At 37.2% G+C, this 17,467-nt stretch overlaps 19 non-coding genes across 19 annotated transcripts; 9 read left to right on the top strand and 10 right to left on the bottom strand.

The window, feature by feature from the left end:
* Window positions 1-1,577: 1,577 nt before the first annotated feature.
* On the bottom strand, window positions 1,578-1,649 carry trnap-cgg (transfer RNA proline (anticodon CGG)). Its single transcript has one exon. It is a non-coding gene; the product is annotated as a tRNA-Pro (tRNA).
* A 182-nt stretch (window positions 1,650-1,831) lies between these two features.
* Window positions 1,832-1,903, top strand: trnaq-uug (transfer RNA glutamine (anticodon UUG)). Its single transcript has one exon. It is a non-coding gene; the product is annotated as a tRNA-Gln (tRNA).
* Window positions 1,904-3,308: 1,405 nt separating this feature from the next.
* On the bottom strand, window positions 3,309-3,380 carry trnap-cgg (transfer RNA proline (anticodon CGG)). Its single transcript has one exon. It is a non-coding gene; the product is annotated as a tRNA-Pro (tRNA).
* A 182-nt stretch (window positions 3,381-3,562) lies between these two features.
* Window positions 3,563-3,634, top strand: trnaq-uug (transfer RNA glutamine (anticodon UUG)). The gene has a single exon. It is a non-coding gene; the product is annotated as a tRNA-Gln (tRNA).
* A 663-nt stretch (window positions 3,635-4,297) lies between these two features.
* Window positions 4,298-4,369, bottom strand: trnaq-cug (transfer RNA glutamine (anticodon CUG)). The gene has a single exon. It is a non-coding gene; the product is annotated as a tRNA-Gln (tRNA).
* A 774-nt stretch (window positions 4,370-5,143) lies between these two features.
* On the top strand, window positions 5,144-5,215 carry trnaq-uug (transfer RNA glutamine (anticodon UUG)). The gene has a single exon. It is a non-coding gene; the product is annotated as a tRNA-Gln (tRNA).
* A 745-nt stretch (window positions 5,216-5,960) lies between these two features.
* trnaq-cug (transfer RNA glutamine (anticodon CUG)) lies at window positions 5,961-6,032 on the top strand. Its single transcript has one exon. It is a non-coding gene; the product is annotated as a tRNA-Gln (tRNA).
* A 778-nt stretch (window positions 6,033-6,810) lies between these two features.
* trnap-cgg (transfer RNA proline (anticodon CGG)) lies at window positions 6,811-6,882 on the bottom strand. The gene has a single exon. It is a non-coding gene; the product is annotated as a tRNA-Pro (tRNA).
* A 184-nt stretch (window positions 6,883-7,066) lies between these two features.
* On the top strand, window positions 7,067-7,138 carry trnaq-uug (transfer RNA glutamine (anticodon UUG)). The gene has a single exon. It is a non-coding gene; the product is annotated as a tRNA-Gln (tRNA).
* A 657-nt stretch (window positions 7,139-7,795) lies between these two features.
* On the bottom strand, window positions 7,796-7,867 carry trnaq-cug (transfer RNA glutamine (anticodon CUG)). The gene has a single exon. It is a non-coding gene; the product is annotated as a tRNA-Gln (tRNA).
* Window positions 7,868-10,752: 2,885 nt separating this feature from the next.
* On the top strand, window positions 10,753-10,824 carry trnaq-cug (transfer RNA glutamine (anticodon CUG)). Its single transcript has one exon. It is a non-coding gene; the product is annotated as a tRNA-Gln (tRNA).
* Window positions 10,825-11,452: 628 nt separating this feature from the next.
* Window positions 11,453-11,524, bottom strand: trnap-ugg (transfer RNA proline (anticodon UGG)). Its single transcript has one exon. It is a non-coding gene; the product is annotated as a tRNA-Pro (tRNA).
* Window positions 11,525-11,707: 183 nt separating this feature from the next.
* trnaq-uug (transfer RNA glutamine (anticodon UUG)) lies at window positions 11,708-11,779 on the top strand. Its single transcript has one exon. It is a non-coding gene; the product is annotated as a tRNA-Gln (tRNA).
* Window positions 11,780-12,407: 628 nt separating this feature from the next.
* On the bottom strand, window positions 12,408-12,479 carry trnaq-cug (transfer RNA glutamine (anticodon CUG)). Its single transcript has one exon. It is a non-coding gene; the product is annotated as a tRNA-Gln (tRNA).
* Window positions 12,480-14,152: 1,673 nt separating this feature from the next.
* On the top strand, window positions 14,153-14,224 carry trnaq-uug (transfer RNA glutamine (anticodon UUG)). The gene has a single exon. It is a non-coding gene; the product is annotated as a tRNA-Gln (tRNA).
* Window positions 14,225-14,675: 451 nt separating this feature from the next.
* On the bottom strand, window positions 14,676-14,747 carry trnaq-cug (transfer RNA glutamine (anticodon CUG)). Its single transcript has one exon. It is a non-coding gene; the product is annotated as a tRNA-Gln (tRNA).
* Window positions 14,748-15,922: 1,175 nt separating this feature from the next.
* Window positions 15,923-15,994, bottom strand: trnap-cgg (transfer RNA proline (anticodon CGG)). The gene has a single exon. It is a non-coding gene; the product is annotated as a tRNA-Pro (tRNA).
* Window positions 15,995-16,177: 183 nt separating this feature from the next.
* Window positions 16,178-16,249, top strand: trnaq-uug (transfer RNA glutamine (anticodon UUG)). The gene has a single exon. It is a non-coding gene; the product is annotated as a tRNA-Gln (tRNA).
* A 657-nt stretch (window positions 16,250-16,906) lies between these two features.
* Window positions 16,907-16,978, bottom strand: trnaq-cug (transfer RNA glutamine (anticodon CUG)). Its single transcript has one exon. It is a non-coding gene; the product is annotated as a tRNA-Gln (tRNA).
* Between the last annotated feature and the right edge of the window lie 489 nt (window positions 16,979-17,467).

Below are 17,467 nucleotides of genomic sequence, written 5' to 3'. Positions count from 1 at the left end.
CACACTAGGATTGTGATACACACATCTTCACACTTTACACACACACTAGGATTGTGATACACACATCTTCACACTTTACACACACACTAGGATCGTGATTGTCAGGTTCAAACACTGATGACGTCTATTAAACAAGACAAGAAGCAAGGAATTAAACAGAGACAGAATTCAATTTGGCTCAATGAGGGGAAACGCGTACACCTGTACCCTTGTACAATGTTCCGCGCCTCCCCTTTTTGTTTGGACTTTCCTTGATTACATGGCAACAGCTGTTTCTAAAGGGACGGGGGTCGTAAACAGCCATCGCCTTTGATTACAAAAACAGTTCAAAGAAAAGATCGTAAAACAGTTCAAAGAAAAGGTCGTAAGGTTCTGTCTTGCCTCTTGGTGTGGGCGGTCCCATTTTTCTCTGCTCCCTTCTTCCCTGCTTGCTTTCTTGTGTCCTTGTATTGTCTGGACTTTTTTGAAGCCTCTTTTTTTGAGCTGTCCTCAAATCTAAACATCAAACATGGATATGATCAGCTGGACTCTCGACGCAATTGACAAAGTCTTTTTGACGAGGAAAAGAGGTTCGGGGGAGCCTGGCTGCCCTGATGGAACCATTGCTGCGGGGTACGTGAGAGATTCCTGGGATAAATGGAGACTCATGTGCCTCTCAGTCCTTTCCATCGAGGACGTGGAAGACATCTACCTATTTGGAACCGTGATCGCGGGGCACCTGCTGATTGGGCTGGGCATTGTTCTGCTGAATCGTCAAATTCGGAAGACGATAACAGCCACTCAAGGAGCCCAACGGCTGTTCATCGCAATGGAAGGATTGGGTCGGGCTGTGGGAACACAGACTGGGGCGATTTCTGATTTGAATCGCAAAATGGATCTCATCTTGGAGAAGCTTGCTGAGAAGGAAGAATTAAATTGAATTTGAGAGATCCAGCACGTGCACACAGAGCAGGCAGGTCATTGTTTTGACTGCTCGAAGAAAACAACATCTTAATCTACAATTTGACTCCCTCGAATGGCCTTGAGGAACAGGCTGTTCTGAAGAACTCCCCCGAGGACTCCTCAACGATGGACGCTTTTGACCTTCCTTTTTTTCATTAACACCTGGTGTCGAACTTTGAGATTGGCCCCAGTCCACAAAAACATTTCAACATCTCACCCAAGTTAATTGGGCATATATGCACGCACCCTCCCCTCCCCCAATCAACGCCTTCACCACTGCTTGATTCCTCCGGGGTTGTGGATGGCTGAGTAGCGCTTTATAGCGGCAGCCGGCCTCCAGGGCCCCAAACCCCCCCACCCCCCTCTGTTGCGAGTTGTTGTGATTACATGTATCATGTTTATGTGTGCCATGCTATGTGAGGTTTTTTCTCTTATCTTATTGCACTTTTAACACATATTTAGATTCACTGACATTTTCATACATAGATGAACTAAGGGTTACCAGCTCAGTCCTAGAACACACTGTGGTCATACAGTAGGTAACACTGTTATTGATCCCTTGAGTGGTTGTTGTTTGAAAACATTGTGTGTACGAGGAAGAAAGTTATGTTTAAAAATTGGACTTAAATACATAAGGGCTTGTCCGGGAATTGAACCCGGGACCTCTCGCACCCGAAGCGAGAATCATACGACTAGACCAACAAGCCCTGCATCAGCATTGCCCAACTAAGCTCATGAAATGTGAAATTAGGGGACGCGATCTGAAATGTTGTGTTAAACTTTTAACCAACATTTTAATGTATTACCATTTTCATTAAAAAACGTCAAACAAAATCTGTTATATCCAATCAAGTAATGTTTACTGCTGGATAATTTGGATGTATATACAGGTTCCATGGTGTAATGGTTAGCACTCTGGACTTTGAATCCAGTGATCCAAGTTCAAGTCTTGGTGGAACCAAGTTGAAGTGGCAAATTGTTCAGTAATACCACTGTAATTACTTTGATAGATTTTTATGGATCCCTTAAATGTGTAATGTCTGAGAAAATGTTCAAAATCAAGTCTAAAGTCACAAATGTAACGACAACTGTGTGTACGAGGGAAATATTTGATTGAATATAGCACCCGAAGTGAGAATCATACTACTAGACCAACAAGTCCTGTAAAATAATGTGGCAAAAATAAAATTAAATGTTTTAATAGATGACACTAATTGAAACTGTATTTTTAACACATATTTGGATTGACTACCATTTTCATGCATGAATAAACTGAGGGTTTACGACCTCAGTCCTAGAACAAATAGAGCTCGTAAGTTCAGACACAACTGTATTTATTTCAGAGGTTTGTATTGATCTCTTGAGTGTTTGATGTATGGAATATTAAGGGAAAAGTTTAACATCGAGTTCAAAAGTCACACATATAAAGACAACTGTGTGTAAAAGGGAAAAAGTTATGAACAAAAACATGACTCATAAACATATAAGGGACACAATTTGAAAATGGACAATATCCTACTTTTCACAGAAATGTAATTTATTTGCATTTTTCATGTAACCACTAATGAAATGGAGGTCATACTGAACACTAATCACTCTAATGTTACAAGAAGGTTCCACCAAGACTTGAACTTGGATCACTGGATTCAGAGTCCGGAGTGCTAACCATTACACCATGGAACCTGTATATGTACTTTTAAAACAATGTGAACCTACAGTACACAGTACTTGATTGGATTTGATAGATTGTCATTGATCCCTTGAGTGTGTGATGTCTGAAAACAGAACTTAAAGACTTCGGCGTTTGTCCAGGATTTCAACACAGGGCGTCTCTCACCTTGCGCGAAAATCCTATGACGAGAACAAAAAGCCTTCCCAACAAAACTCATGCAATCTGGCAGTTTAATAGGGGACTGAATTTAAATCTTGGTTACCTTATTGCACTTTTAACACATATTTATATTCACTGACATTTTCATACATAGATGAACTAAGGGTTACCAGCTCAGTCCTAGAACAAACTGTGGTCATACATTTAGGTAACACTGTTATTGATCCCTTGAGTGGTTGTTGTTTGAAAACATTGTTAAAATCAACTCTAAAGTCACAAATGTAACGACAACTTTGTGTACGAGGAATAAAGTTGTGATTAAAAATTTGACTTACAGTTTTTTTCCATCGCTAACAAGCGCTTACCTATACTTAAAATACTTTTACTAAACTCTTAACACAGACTTACACCTTCAAAACACAATTGGCCAAATAGATCATTTTTTTCTCAAAAGCACATTTTGTTAACTATATACTAACTCTTCATTTCAAAATAGAAGACATCTTTCTCTGCACACATTACAGTAATAACGTAAGGGCTTATCCGGGAATTGAACCCGGGACCTCTCGCACCCGAAGCGAGAATCATACGACTAGATCAACAAGCCCTACATACATGCTTGCCCAACTAATCTCATGAAATGTGAAATTAGGGAACACGATCTGAAATTTTGTGGTAAACTTTTAACCAACATTTTAATTTACTACCATTTTCATTAAAAAATGTCAAACAAAATCTGTTATATCAAATCAAGTACTCTTTACTGCAGGATAATTTGGTTATTATACAGGTTCCATGGTGTAATGGTTAGCACTCTGGACTTTGAATCCAGTGATCCAAGTTCAAGTCTTGGTGGAACCAACTTGCACTATTGAAGAGGCAAATTGATTAGTAATACCACTGTAATTCCTTTGGTAGATTTTTATGGATCCCTTAAATGTGTGATGCCTGAAAGATTTTTCAAACTCAAGTCTAAAGTCACAAACGTTACAACAACTGTGTGTACGAGGGAAATATTTGATTGAATATAGCACCCGAAGTGAGAATCATACGACTAGAACAACAAGCTCTGTAAAATAATGTGGAAAACATCTTTAAAAAATACAATATTTTAATAGACGACACTATTTGAAATTGTGCATTTAACACACATTTTGATTGACTACCATTGTCATGCATAAATAAACTGAGGGTTTATGACCTCAGTCCTAGAACAAATAGAGCTCGTAAGTTGAAACACAACTGTATTTATTTCAGAGATCTTTATTGATCTCTTGAGTGTGTGATGTATGGAATATTAAGGGAAAACTTTAAAATCAAGTTTAAAATCACACATAAAAAGACAACTGTGTGTAAAAGGGAAAAAGTTAGGAATAAAAACATGACTCATGAACATATAAGGGACACAATCTGAAAATAGACAAGAAACTATTTTTCACAGAAATGTAATTTTTTTGCATTCTTCATGTAACCACTAATCAAATGTAGGTCATACTGAACACTAATCACTCTAATGTTACAAGAAGGTTCCACCAAGACTTGAACTTGGATCACTGGATTCAGAGTCCAGAGTGCTAACCATTACACCATGGAACCTGTAAATGTACATGTAGAAGAACGTGATCCAACAGTAAACAGTATTGATGAAATTTGATTAGATCTCATTGATACCTTGAGTGTAAGTTGTCAGGAAAATGGAGGGAAACATTTAAATCAAGTCTAAAGTAAAAAAAAGACAAGACTTGTGACTGTGTGTACGAGGGGAAAAGTCATGACTGAAAACAGGAATTATAAACACAAGTGCTCGTCCAAGTTCAACAAACCCTGCAACATGATTACCCAACAAATCTCATAAAGTGTAAGATTTTAATAGGAGACACAATCTGAAATTTTGTCACACTTTTAACCAACATGTTTAAATGCCCTTTGATTAATTCATTTATGAAAAAGGCAGTGAATCTAAATTTGGGTTAAAAGTGCAAAGTTTTACCCCAGTTTCAGATTGTGTCCCCTATATGTTCATAAGTCCTGTTTTCAATCATGGATATGTCCCTCATACACACACTTGTTGTTACTTTTGTGACTTTAGACTTGGTTTTGTACTTTTATTTCACTTTTCCAGAGGGCACATAATCAAGGGATCAATGAAAATCTACAAAATCCAATACAGTTGTTTCTTAATTTACGAGCTCTATTTGTTCTAGGACTGATCTTGTAAACCCTTATTTCTTTTGTGCATGAAGATGGTAGTGAATTTAAATTTTAGTTTAAAGATTGTGTCCCCTATTAAACATTTGTTCAGCAATCCTGTTGCAGGGTTTGTTGGTCTTGGACAAGTCCTTGTGTTAAAATTATAAGCTGTTTTTTTCTGGTTCCATGGTGTAATGGTTAGCACTCTGGACTTTGAATCCAGGGATCCAAGTTCAAGTCTTGGTGGAACCAACAGACAGTAAGCAAATTGTTACGTACATTTGTATGGATCCCATGAGTGAGTGATGCCAATAAAAAATGATCATAATCAAGTCAAAAGTCACAAATGTAACAACAACTGTGTGTACGAGGGAACAATTTATTATTGAAAAAAAGGACTTATAAACATAAGAGCTTGTCTGGGAATTGAATCCATAGTCCCTCACACACAAAGTGAAAATCACATTATTAGACCAAAAAGCCCTGAAACAAAAAACATTTTTTAAAAAGACACAATCTGAAAATGCACTTTTAACACATATCCACATTTAATTCGCTCCCTTTTTCATGCAAAATGGAGGTTATTTTGGACACTAATCACTCTAATGTTACAAGAAGGTTCCACCAAAACTTGAACTTGGATCACTGGATTCAGAGTTCAGAGTGCTAACCATTACACCATGGAACCTGTAATATGTTCTAAATTATGGATTAAAGGTTGTGACCCCTATTAAAATATCACATTTAATAAGATTTGTTTGGCAATCTTGTTGCAGAGTTTGTTGGTCTTGGACAAGTCCTTGTGTTTAAATTATAATTCCTGTTTTCAGTCATGACTTTTCCCCTCGTACACACAGTCACAAGTCTTGTCTTTTTTTTAACTTTAGACTTGATTTAAATGTTTCCCTCCATTTTCCTGACAACTTACACTCAAGGGATCAATGACAATCTATCAAATTTAAGCAATACTGTTTACTGTTGGATCAGAGGATATACAGGTTCCATGGTGTAATGGTTAGCACTCTGGACTCTGAATCCAGTGATCCAAGTTCAAGTCTTGGTGGAACCAACTTGCAGTAGCTTTTATGGATCCCTTGAGTGTGTGATGTCTGAAAAAATGGTCAAAATCAATTCTAAAGTCACAAATGTAAAGACAACTGTGTGAACAAAGGAACAAGTTGTGACTAAAAACAGGACTTATGAACAGAGAAGGAGCACAATTTTAAACTACACTACAACATTGTACTTTTAGGCAAAATTAAGATGCACTCATTTTTTCTTGCAAAAAACTTGCCAATGGAGGTCATACTGAACACTAATCACTCTAATGTGACGAGAAGGTTCCACCAAGACTTGAACTTGGATTCAGAGTCCAGAGTGCTAACCATTACACCATGGAACCTGTAAATGTACATGTAAAACAATGTGATCCTACAGTACACAGTACTTGATTTGATTTGATAGATTGTCATTGATCCCTTGAGTGTGTGCTGAAAACAGGACTTAAAGACTTCGGCGTTTGTCCAGGATTTCAACACAGGGCGTCTCTCACCTTGCGCGAGAATCCTATGAAGAGAACAAAAAGCCTTTCCAACAAAACTCATGCAATCTAAGATTTTAATAGGGGACTGAATTTAAATATTGGTTACCTTATTGCACTTTTAACAATTATTTAGTTTCACTGACATTTTCATACATAGATGAACTAAGAGTTACCAGCTCAGTCCTAGAACAAACTGTGGTCATACATTTAGGTAACACTGTTATTGATCCCTTGAGTGGTTGTTTGAAAACATTGTGTGTTCGAGGAAGAAAGTTATGTTTAAAAATTTGACTGAAATACACGAGGGCTTGTCCGGGAATTGAACCCGGGACCTCTCGCACCCGAAGCGAGAATCATACGACTAGACCAACAAGCCCTGCATACATGTTTGCCCAACTAATCTCATGAAATGTGACATTAGGGGACACGATCTGAAATTTTGTGTTAAACTTTTAACCAACATTTTAATTTACTACCATTTTCATTTAAAAAATGTCAAACAAAATCTGTTATATCCAATCAAGTAATGTTTACTGCAGGATCATTTGTATGCATACAGAGGTTCCATGGTGTAACGGTTAGCACTCTGGACTTTGAATCCAGTGATCCAAGTTCAAGTCTTGGTGGAACCAACTTGCAGTGTTGAAGTGAACAATTGTTCAGTAATACCACTGTATTTTGTTTGATAGATTTTTGTGGATCCCTTAAATGTGTAATGTCTGAAAAAGTTTTCAAAATCAAGTCTAAAGTTACAAATGTAACGACAGCTGTGTGTACGAGGGAAATATTTGATTGAATATAGCACCCGAAGTGAGAATCATACAACTAGGCAAACAAGTCCTGTAAAATAATGTGGCAAAAATAAAATTAAATGTTTTAATAGATGACACTATTTGAAATTGTGCTTTTAACACATTTTTTGATTGACTACCATTTTCATGCATTAATCAACTGAGGGTTTACGACCTCAGTCCTAGAACAAATAGAGCTCGTAAGTTGAGACACAACTGAATTAATTTCAGAGATTTTTATTGATCTCTTGAGTGTGTGATGTATGGACTATTAAGGGAAAAGTTTAAAATCAAGTTTAAAGTCACACATATAAAGACAACTGTGTGTAAAAGGGAAAAAGTTAGGAATAAAAACATGACTCATAAACATATAAGGGACACAATCTGAAAATGGACAATATGCTACTTTTCACAGAAATTTAATTTATTTGCATTTTTCATGTAACCACTAATCAAATGGAGGTCATACTGAACACTAATCACTCTAATGTTACAAGAAGGTTCCACCAAGACTTGAACTTGGATCACTGGATTCAGAGTCCAGAGTGCTAACCATTACACCATGGAACCTGTAAATGTACATGTAGAACAATGTGATCCTACAGTACACAGTACTTGATGTGATTTGATAGATTGTCATTGATCCCTTGAGTGTGTGATGTCTGGAAAAAGGAGATCAAAGTTTAAAATCAAATTAAGAGTAAAAAATGGATGTGTGTACGATGTAAAAAGTAGTGACTGAAAACAAGACTAAAAGACATTAGCATTTGTCTAGGATTTGAACCCAGGGCTTGTTTCACCCTGCGTGAGAGTCCTATAATGAGAAGAACAAGCCATGGACCAAGACTTCCCAACTAAACTCATGAAATCTGAGATTTTAATAGGGGACTTCATCTAAATCTCGGTTCCCTTATTGCACTTTTAACACATATTTAGATTCACTGACATTTTCATACATAGATGAACTAAGGGTTACCAGCTCAGTCCTAGAACAAACTAGTCATAAATTTAGGTACCAATATATTTGATATCATATATTTTTATTGATCTCTTGAGTGTGTCATGTCTGCAAAAATGTTCAAATTCGAGTCTAAAGTGAAAAACGTAACAACAACAAAAAAAAGATGATTGACCTTATTAACGTAAGGGCTTGACCTGGAATTGAATCCAGGACCTCTCGCACCCAAAGCGAGAATTACACGACTAGACCAGGGGTCTGCAACCCAACATGTGGAAAGAGCCATATTGGACCAAAAATACAAAAAACTAATCTGTCTGTAACCGCAAAATGTTAAAAGCCTTATGTAAGTCTTATAATGAAGGCAACACATTAAGTAAGTGTCTCAGAGGGTAAAACTGCCAAAGGTATAGATGTGTGTACCCAAATTAGAGGAAAGGACAGGCTGTTTTCCTCTAACGGATTTATTACAATCTTTGCAAGCTGGGTAACGTTTGCTGTGGTCTGGAACAACATGGCACACATTTAGAAATGCAGCTAATATTACAGATAATGTGTCATGAGACATGCACATATAAATGAAATACACAGAGGACAAAAGTAAAGGAAATTAAATGAGCTCAAATAAAATGAAGTTCACAGTCAAAAGTAGAAAGAAATATGACTATGTGTGTACGAGGTAAAAAGTAATGACTGAAAACAGGACTTAAAGACATAAAAGCTTGTACAGAATTTGAACCCAGACCATCTCTCACACCCTCAGCAAGAAGGGTACGACCAGGCTAAGAAATCCTGGAGCAAGACTTACCAACAAATCTCATGAAATGTGAGATTTGAATAGGGGACACAATCTGAAACTTGATTACCTTATTGCACTTTTAAACTTATTTAGATTCACTGACATTTTCATACATAGATGAACTAAGGGTTACCAGCTCAGTCCTAGAACAAACTGTGGTCATACATTTAGGTAACACTGTATTTGATAAGTCACAAATGTAACAACAATTGTGTGTACAAGAAAGACAAGTTGTGACTAAAAATAGGTCTTACAAACATAAGGGCTTGTCCGGGAATTGAACCCGGGACCTCTCGCACCCTAAGCGAGAATCATACGACTAGACCAACAAGCCTTAAAGACATGACGGCAAACATCTTTTAAAAATGTTTTAATCTTTTAATAGGGGCCACAATCTGAAACTGCACTTTTAACACATATTTTATTTGACTACCATTTTCATGCATAAATAAACTGAGGGTTTACGACCTCAGTCCTAGAACAAATAGAGCTCGTAAGTTGAGACACAACTGTATTTATTTCAGAGGTTTTTATTGATCTCTTGAGTGTGTGATGTATGGAATATTGATGTAAAAGTTTAAAGTCACAAATATAAAGACAACTGTGTGTACGAGGGAAAGTTTGTGACTAAAAACAGGACTTATAAACGTATAAGGATCACAATTTGAAACTGGACTACAACATTGTACTTTTAAGTCAAATTTAGACTCACTCCTTTTTTCATGTGAAAATATTCAAATGGAGGTCTTACTGATCACTAATCACTCTAATGTTACAAGATGGTTCCACCAAGACTTGAATCACTGGATTCAGAGTCCAGAGTGCTAACCATTACACAATGGAACCTGTACAGCCACTAAAACCAACGATCCTGCAGTACACAGTACTTGATTGGATTTAATAGCTCTTTCATTGACACCTTGAGTGTAAGTTGTATAGTAAATGGAGGGAAACGTTTAAATCAAGTCTAAAGTAAAAAAAAAGACAAGACTTGTGACTGTGCGTACGAGGGGAAAAGTCATGACTGAAAACAAGAATTATAAACCCAATTGTAGATTTACTACATTTTTCTTACAATTTTTTATTGAATGCAGATCCCACGGATCACTCTAATGTTACAAGAAGGTTCCACCCAGACTTGAACTTGGATCACTGGATTCAGAGTCCAGAGTGCTAACCATTACACCATGGAACCTGTAAATATACATGTAAAACAATGTGATCCTACAGTACACAGTACTTGATTGGATTTGATAGATTGTCATTGAACCCTTGAGTGTGTGATGTCTGAAAAAAGGAAATAAAAGTTGAAAATTGAGTTCACAGTCAAAAATGGAAAAAAAATAATATGACTTTGTGTGTACGAGGGAAAAAGTAATGACTGAAAACAGGACCTAAAGAACTAAGGGGATTGTCGAGGATTTGAATCCAGGCACTCTCACATTCTAAGGGAAACTCAAAAGAAGACGCCAAAACGTCCTGATTGTCCTTGTGTTAAAATTATAAATTCTGTTTTCAGTCATGACTTTTCCCCTCGTACACACAGTCACAAGTCTTTTTTTTTTTTACTTTAGACTTGATTTAAACGTTTCCCTCCATTTTCCTGACAACTTACACTCAAGGTGTCAATGAAAATCTATTAAATTTCATCAAGTACTGTGTACTGTAGGATCACATTGTTTTACATGTACATTTACAGGTTCCATGGTGTAATGGTTAGCACTCTGGACTCTGAATCCAGTGATCCAAGTTCAAGTCTTGGTGGAACCAACCTGCAATAATTTAAGTGACGCATTATTCAGTAATACAGCTGTAATTGATTTGATATGTTTTTATTGATCCTTGAGTGTGTGATGTCTGAAAAAATGGTCAAAATAAATTTTAAAGTCACAAATGTAATGAAAATTTTGTGTACGAAGGAACAATTTGTGACTAAAAACATAAAAGGAGCACCATTTGAAACTGGACTACTGTACTTTTAGGCAAAATTAAAATGCACTCATTTTTTCTTGCAAAAAACTTTCAAAGGGAGGTCATACTGAAAACAGGACTTAAAGACTTCGGCGTTTGTCCAGGATTTCAACACAGGGCGTCTCTCACTTTGCGGGAGAATCCTATGACGAGAACAAAAAGCCTTTCCAACGAAACTCATGCAATCTGACAGTTTAATAGGGGACTGAACTTAAATCTTGGTTACCTTATTGCACTTTTAACACATATTTAAATTCACTTACATTTTCATACATAGATGAACTAAGGGTTACCAGCTCAGTCCTAGAACAAACTGTGGTCATACATTTAGGTAACACTGTTATTGATCCCTTGAGTGGTTGTTGTTTGAAAACATTGTGTGTTCGAGGAAGAAAGTTATGTCCAGAAATTGGACTTCTATACACAAGGGCTTGTCCGAGAATTGAACCCGGGACCTCTCGCACCCAAAGCGAGAATCATACAACTAGACCAACAAGCCCTACATACATGTTTGCCCAACTAATCTCATGAAATGTGAAATTAGGGGACACGATCTGAAATTTTGTGTTAAACTTTTAACCAACATTTTAATTTACTACCATTTTCATTAAAAAATGTCAAACAAAATCTGTTATATCCAATCAAGTACTGTTTACTGCAGGATCATTTGGAGTTATATACAGGTTCCATGGTGTAATGGTTAGCACTCTGGACTTTGAATCCAGTGATCCAAGTTCAAGTCTTGGTGGAACCAACTTGCAGTGTTGAAGTGAAAAATTGTTCAGTAATACCACTGTATTTCGTGTAATGTCTGAAAAAGTTTTCAAAATCAAGTCTAAAGTCACAAATGTAACGACAACTGTGTGTACGAGGGAAATATTTGATTGAATATAGCACCCGAAGTGAGAATCATACTACTAGACAAACAAGTCCTGTAAAATAATGTGGCAAAAATAAAATTAAATGTTTTAATAGATGACACTATTTGAAATTGTGCTTTTTAACACATATTTTGATTGACTACCATTTTCATGCATAAATAAACTGAGGGTTTACGACTTTAGTCCTAGAACAAATGGAGCTCGTAAGTTGAGACACAACTGAATTAATTTCAGAGATTTTTATTGATCTCTTGAGTGTGTGATGTATGGACTATTAAGGGAAAAGTTTAAAATCAAGTTTAAAGTCACACATATAAAGACAACCGTGTGTAAAAGGGAAAAAGTTAGGAATAAAAACATGACTCATAAACATATAAGGGACACAATCTGAAAATGGACAATATCCTACTTTTCACAGAAATTTAATTTATTTGCATTTTTCATGTAACCACTAATCAAATGGACGTCATACTGAACACTAATCCCTCTAATGTTACAAGAAGGTTCCACCAAGACTTGAACTTGGATCACTGGATTCAGAGTCCAGAGTGCTAACCATTACACCATGGAACCTGCAAATGTACATGTAAAACAATGTGATCCTACAGTACACAGTACTTGATTGGATTTGATAGATTGTCATTGATCCCTTGAGTGTGCGCTATCTGAAAAAAGGAGATCAAAGTTTAAAATCAAATTAAGAGTAAAAAATGGATGTGTGTACGATGTAAAAAGTAGTGACTGAAAACAAAAGACTAAAAGATATTAGCATTTGTCTAGGATTTGAACCCAGGGCTTGTTTCACCCTGCGTGAGAGTCCTATAATGAGAAGAACAAGCCATGGACCAAGACTTCCCAACTAAACCAAACTTTTTTTCTGTCTTGCCTCTGGTGAGGGCGGTCGCATTTTTCTCCGCTCCCTCCTTCCCTGCTTGCTCTCTTTGTTTTTGTCTTGTCTGAACTATTTTGAAGCCTCTTTTCTTGAGCTGTCCTCAAATCTAAACATCAAAATGAATTTGATCAACTGGACTCTCGACGCAATTGACACAGTCTTTTCGACAAGGAAAAGAGGCTCGGGGGAGCCTGGCTGCCCTGATGGAACCATTGCTGCGGGGTACGTGAGAGATTCCTGGAATACTTGGAGAATCATGTGCCTCTCAGTCCTTTCCATCGAGGACGTGGAAGACATCTACCTATTTGGAGCTGTGATCGCAGGGCATTTGCTGATTGGGCTGGGCATTGCTCTGGTGTATCGTCAAATTCGGAAGACGATGGCAGCCACTCAAGGAGCCAACAGGCTGTTCAACGCAATGGAAGGATTGGGTCGTGCTGTGGGATCACAGACTGGAGCGATTGCTGATTTGAATCGCAAGGTAGATTCCATCTTGATGAAGCTAGAGAAAGAATAAATTGGAATTGTCAGAGCCAGCATACAGAGCAGGAATGTCATTGTTTTGACTGCTCGAAGGAAAAACAACATCTTAATCTACGATTTGACTCCCTCGAATGGCCTTGAGGAACAGGCTGTTTGAAAACACTCCCCTGAGGACTCCTCAAAGATGGACGCTTTTGACCTTTCCCTTCTTTTCAAAAGCACCTGGGTCGGACTCTTGAACTCTTGGGGCCGGCCTCGGCCCATAAAGACAATTCCAACATCTCACCCAAGTTAATTGGGCATACATGCACGCACACACCCCTCCCCAAATCAACGCCTTCACCACTGCTTAATTCCTCCGGGGTTGTGGGGGCTGAGCAGCGCTCAACAGCAGCTGCCGGCCTCCAAAGTCCTGTTGGATGACTCTGTTGCGAGTTGTTGTGATTACATGTACCATGTTTATGTGTGCCATGCTATGTGAGGTTTTTTTCCTCGGACTCAGTCTGGACCATTCCTGAGGGTCCAGCCTCAGACTGATATTTTTTTTTACTTCCCCCCTTCCCCAATGTCACCTTTTTCCCACCTTTTTAAGGAGCGCCTAAGTGAGGCTGATCCGTTGGCGGTCCCGTCTTGTCTCCCTGTAACGTATGTCTGCTCTTAGCGGGATTGTGCCGAAAATGTAATTTCAGTTCTTATGTGTCTTGTACATGTTAAGAATGGACAAATAAAGCTCTGAATCTGAAGATGGTAGTGAATTTAAATTTTGGTTTAAAGATTGTGTCCCCTAATAAACATTTGTTCAGCAATCCTGTTGCAGGGTTTGTTGGTCTTGGACAAGTCCTTGTGTTAAAATTATAAGCTGGTTTTTGCAGGTTCCATGGTGTAATGGTTAGCACTCTGGACTTTGAATCCAGAGATACAAGTTTAAGTCTTGGTGGAACCAACTGACAATAAGCAAATTGTTACGTACATTTTTATGGATCCCATGAGTGAGTGATGCCAATAGGGGACTTAATCTAAATCTCGGTTTACCTTATTGCACTTTTAAACATATTTAGATTCACAGACATTTTCATACATAGATGAACTAAGGGTTACCAGCTCAGTCCTAGAACAAACTGGTCAAGAGTATAGATATCACTGTGTTTGATTTGATAGATTTGTATTGATCCCTTGAGTGTGTGATGTCTGCAAAAATGTTCAATTTCAAGTCTAAAGTGAAAAACGTAACAACAACTGTGTGTACAATGAAAAACTCATAAACATATAAGGGACACAATCTGAACATGGACAATAAACTATTTTTCCCAGTTATGTAATTTATTAGCATTTTTCATGTAACCACTAATCAAATGTAGTTCATACTGAACACTAATCATTCTAATGTTACAAGTTGGTTCCACCAAGACTTGAACTTGGATCACTGGATTCAGAGTCCAGAGTGCTAACCATTACACCATGGAACCTGTAATATGTTCTAAATTATGGATTAAAGATTGTGGCCCCTATTAAAATCTCACATTTTATAAGATTTGTTTGGCAATCTTGTTGCAGAGTTTGTTGGTCTTGGACAAGTCCTTGTGTTTAAATTATAATTCCTGTTTTCAGTCATGACTTTTCCCCTCGTACACACAGTCACAAGTCTTGTCTTTTTTTTTACTTTAGACTTGATTTAAACGTTTCCCTCCATTTTCCTGACAACTTACACTCCAGGGATCAATGACAATCTATCAAATTTAAGCAATACTGTGTACTGTAGGATCACATTGTTTTACATGTACATTTACAGGTTCCATGGTGTAATGGTTAGCACTCTGGACTCTGAATCCAGTGATCCAAGTTCAAGGCTTGGTGGAACCAACATGCAGTAGCTTTTATGGATCCCTTGAGTGTGTGATGTCTGAAAAAATGGTCAAAATCAATTCTAAAGTCACAAATGTAAAGACAACTGTGTGAACAAAGGAACAAGTTGTGACTAAAAACAGGACTTATAAACATATAAGGAGCACAATTTTAAACTACACTACAACATTGTACTTTTAGGCAAAATTAAGATGCACTCATTTTTTCTTGCAAAAAACTTGCCAATGGAGGTCATACTGAACACTAATCACTCTAATGTGACAAGAAGGTTCCACCAAGACTTGAACTTGGATTCAGAGTCCAGAGTGCTAACCATTACACCATGGAACCTGTAAATGTACATGTTAAACAATGTGATCCTACAGTACACAGTACTTGATTTGATTTGATAGATTGTCATTGATCCCTTGAGTGTGTGCTGAAAACAGGACTTAAAGACTTCGGCGTTTGTCCAGGATTTCAACACAGGGCGTCTCTCACCTTGCGCGAGAATCCTATGAAAAGAACAAAAAGCCTTTCCAACAAAACTCATGCAATCTAAGAGTTTAATAGGGGACTGAATTTAAATCTTGGTTACCTTATTGCACTTTTAACAAATATTTAGTTTCACTGACATTTTCATACATAGTTGAACTAAGAGTTCCCAGCTCAGTCCTAGAACAAACTGTGGTCATACATTTAGGTACCACTGTTATTGATCCCTTGAGTGGTTGTTGTTTGAAAACATTGTGTGTTCGAGGAAGAAAGTTATGTTTAAAAATCGGACTGAAATACACGAGGGCTTGTCCGGGAATTGAACCCGGGACCTCTCGCACCCGAAGCGAGAATCATACGACTAGACCAACAAGCCCTGCATACATGTTTGCCCAACTAATCTCATGAAATGTGAAATTAGGGGACACGATCTGAAATGTTGTGGTAAACTTTTAACCAACATTTTAATTTACTACCATTTTCATTAAAAAATGTCAAACAAAATCTGTTATATCCAATCAAGTAATGTTTACTGCAGGATCATTTGGATGCATACAGAGGTTCTATGGTGTAACGGTTAGCACTCTGGACTTTGAATCCAGTGATCCAAGTTCAAGTCTTGGTGGAACCAACTTGCAGTGTTGAAGTGAAAAATTGTTCTGTAATACCACTGTATTTTGTTTGATAGATTTTTGTGGATCCCTTAAATGTGTAATGTCTGAAAAAGTTTTCAAAATCAAGTCTAAAGACACAAATGTAACGACAGCTGTGTGTACGAGGGAAATATTTGATTGAATATAGCACCCGAAGTGAGAATCATACTACTAGACAAACAAGTCCTGTAAAATAATGTGGCAAAAATAAAATTAAATGTTTTAATAGATGACACTATTTGAAATTGTGCTTTTAACACATATTTTGATTGACTACCATTTTCATGCATAAATAAACTGAGGGTTTACGACTTTAGTCCTAGAACAAATAGAGCTCGTAAGTTGAGACACAACTGAATTAATTTCAGAGATTTTCATTGATCTCTTGAGTGTGTGATGTATGGAATATTAAGGGAAAAGTTTAAAATCAAGTTTAAAGTCACACATATAAAGACAACTGTGTGTAAAAGGGAACAAGTTAGGAATAAAAACATGACTCATAAACATATAAGGGACACAATCTGAAAATGGACAATATCCTACTTTTCACAGAAATTTAATTTATTTGCATTTTTCATGTAACCACTAATCAAATGGAGGTCATACTGAACACTAAATACTCTAATGTTACAAGAAGGTTCCACCAAGACTTGAACTTGGATCACTGGATTCAGAGTCCAGAGTGCTAACCATTACACCATGGAACCTGTAAATGTACATGTAAAACAATGTGATCCTACAGTACACAGTACTTGATTGGATTTGATAGATTGTCATTGATCCCTTGAGTGTGCGCTATCTGAAAAAAGGAGATCAAAGTTTAAAATCAAATTAAGAGTAAAAAATGGATGTGTGTAGGATGTAAAAAGTAGTGACTGAAAACAAGACTAAAAGACATTAGCATTTGTCTAGGATTTGAACCCAGGGCTTGTTTCACCATGCGTGAGAGTCCTATAATGAGAAGAACAAGCCATGGACCAAGACTTCCCAACTAAACTCATGAAATCTGAGATTTTAATAGGGGACTTCATCTAAATCTCGGTTCCCTTATTGCACTTTTAACACATATTTAGATTCACTGACATTTTCATACATAGATGAACTAAGGGTTACCAGCTCAGTCCTAGAACAAACTGTGGTCATACATTTAGGTAACAATATATTTGATATCATATATTTTTATTGATCTCTTGAGT

The sequence above is a fragment of the Entelurus aequoreus genome, linkage group LG11 (genome assembly GCF_033978785.1).
Source record: "Entelurus aequoreus isolate RoL-2023_Sb linkage group LG11, RoL_Eaeq_v1.1, whole genome shotgun sequence".
NCBI classification, from domain to species: domain Eukaryota; kingdom Metazoa; phylum Chordata; class Actinopteri; order Syngnathiformes; family Syngnathidae; genus Entelurus; species Entelurus aequoreus.
Note: the sequence above shows the minus strand (reverse complement) of the source record. Positions and strands in the feature narration are given on the sequence as shown.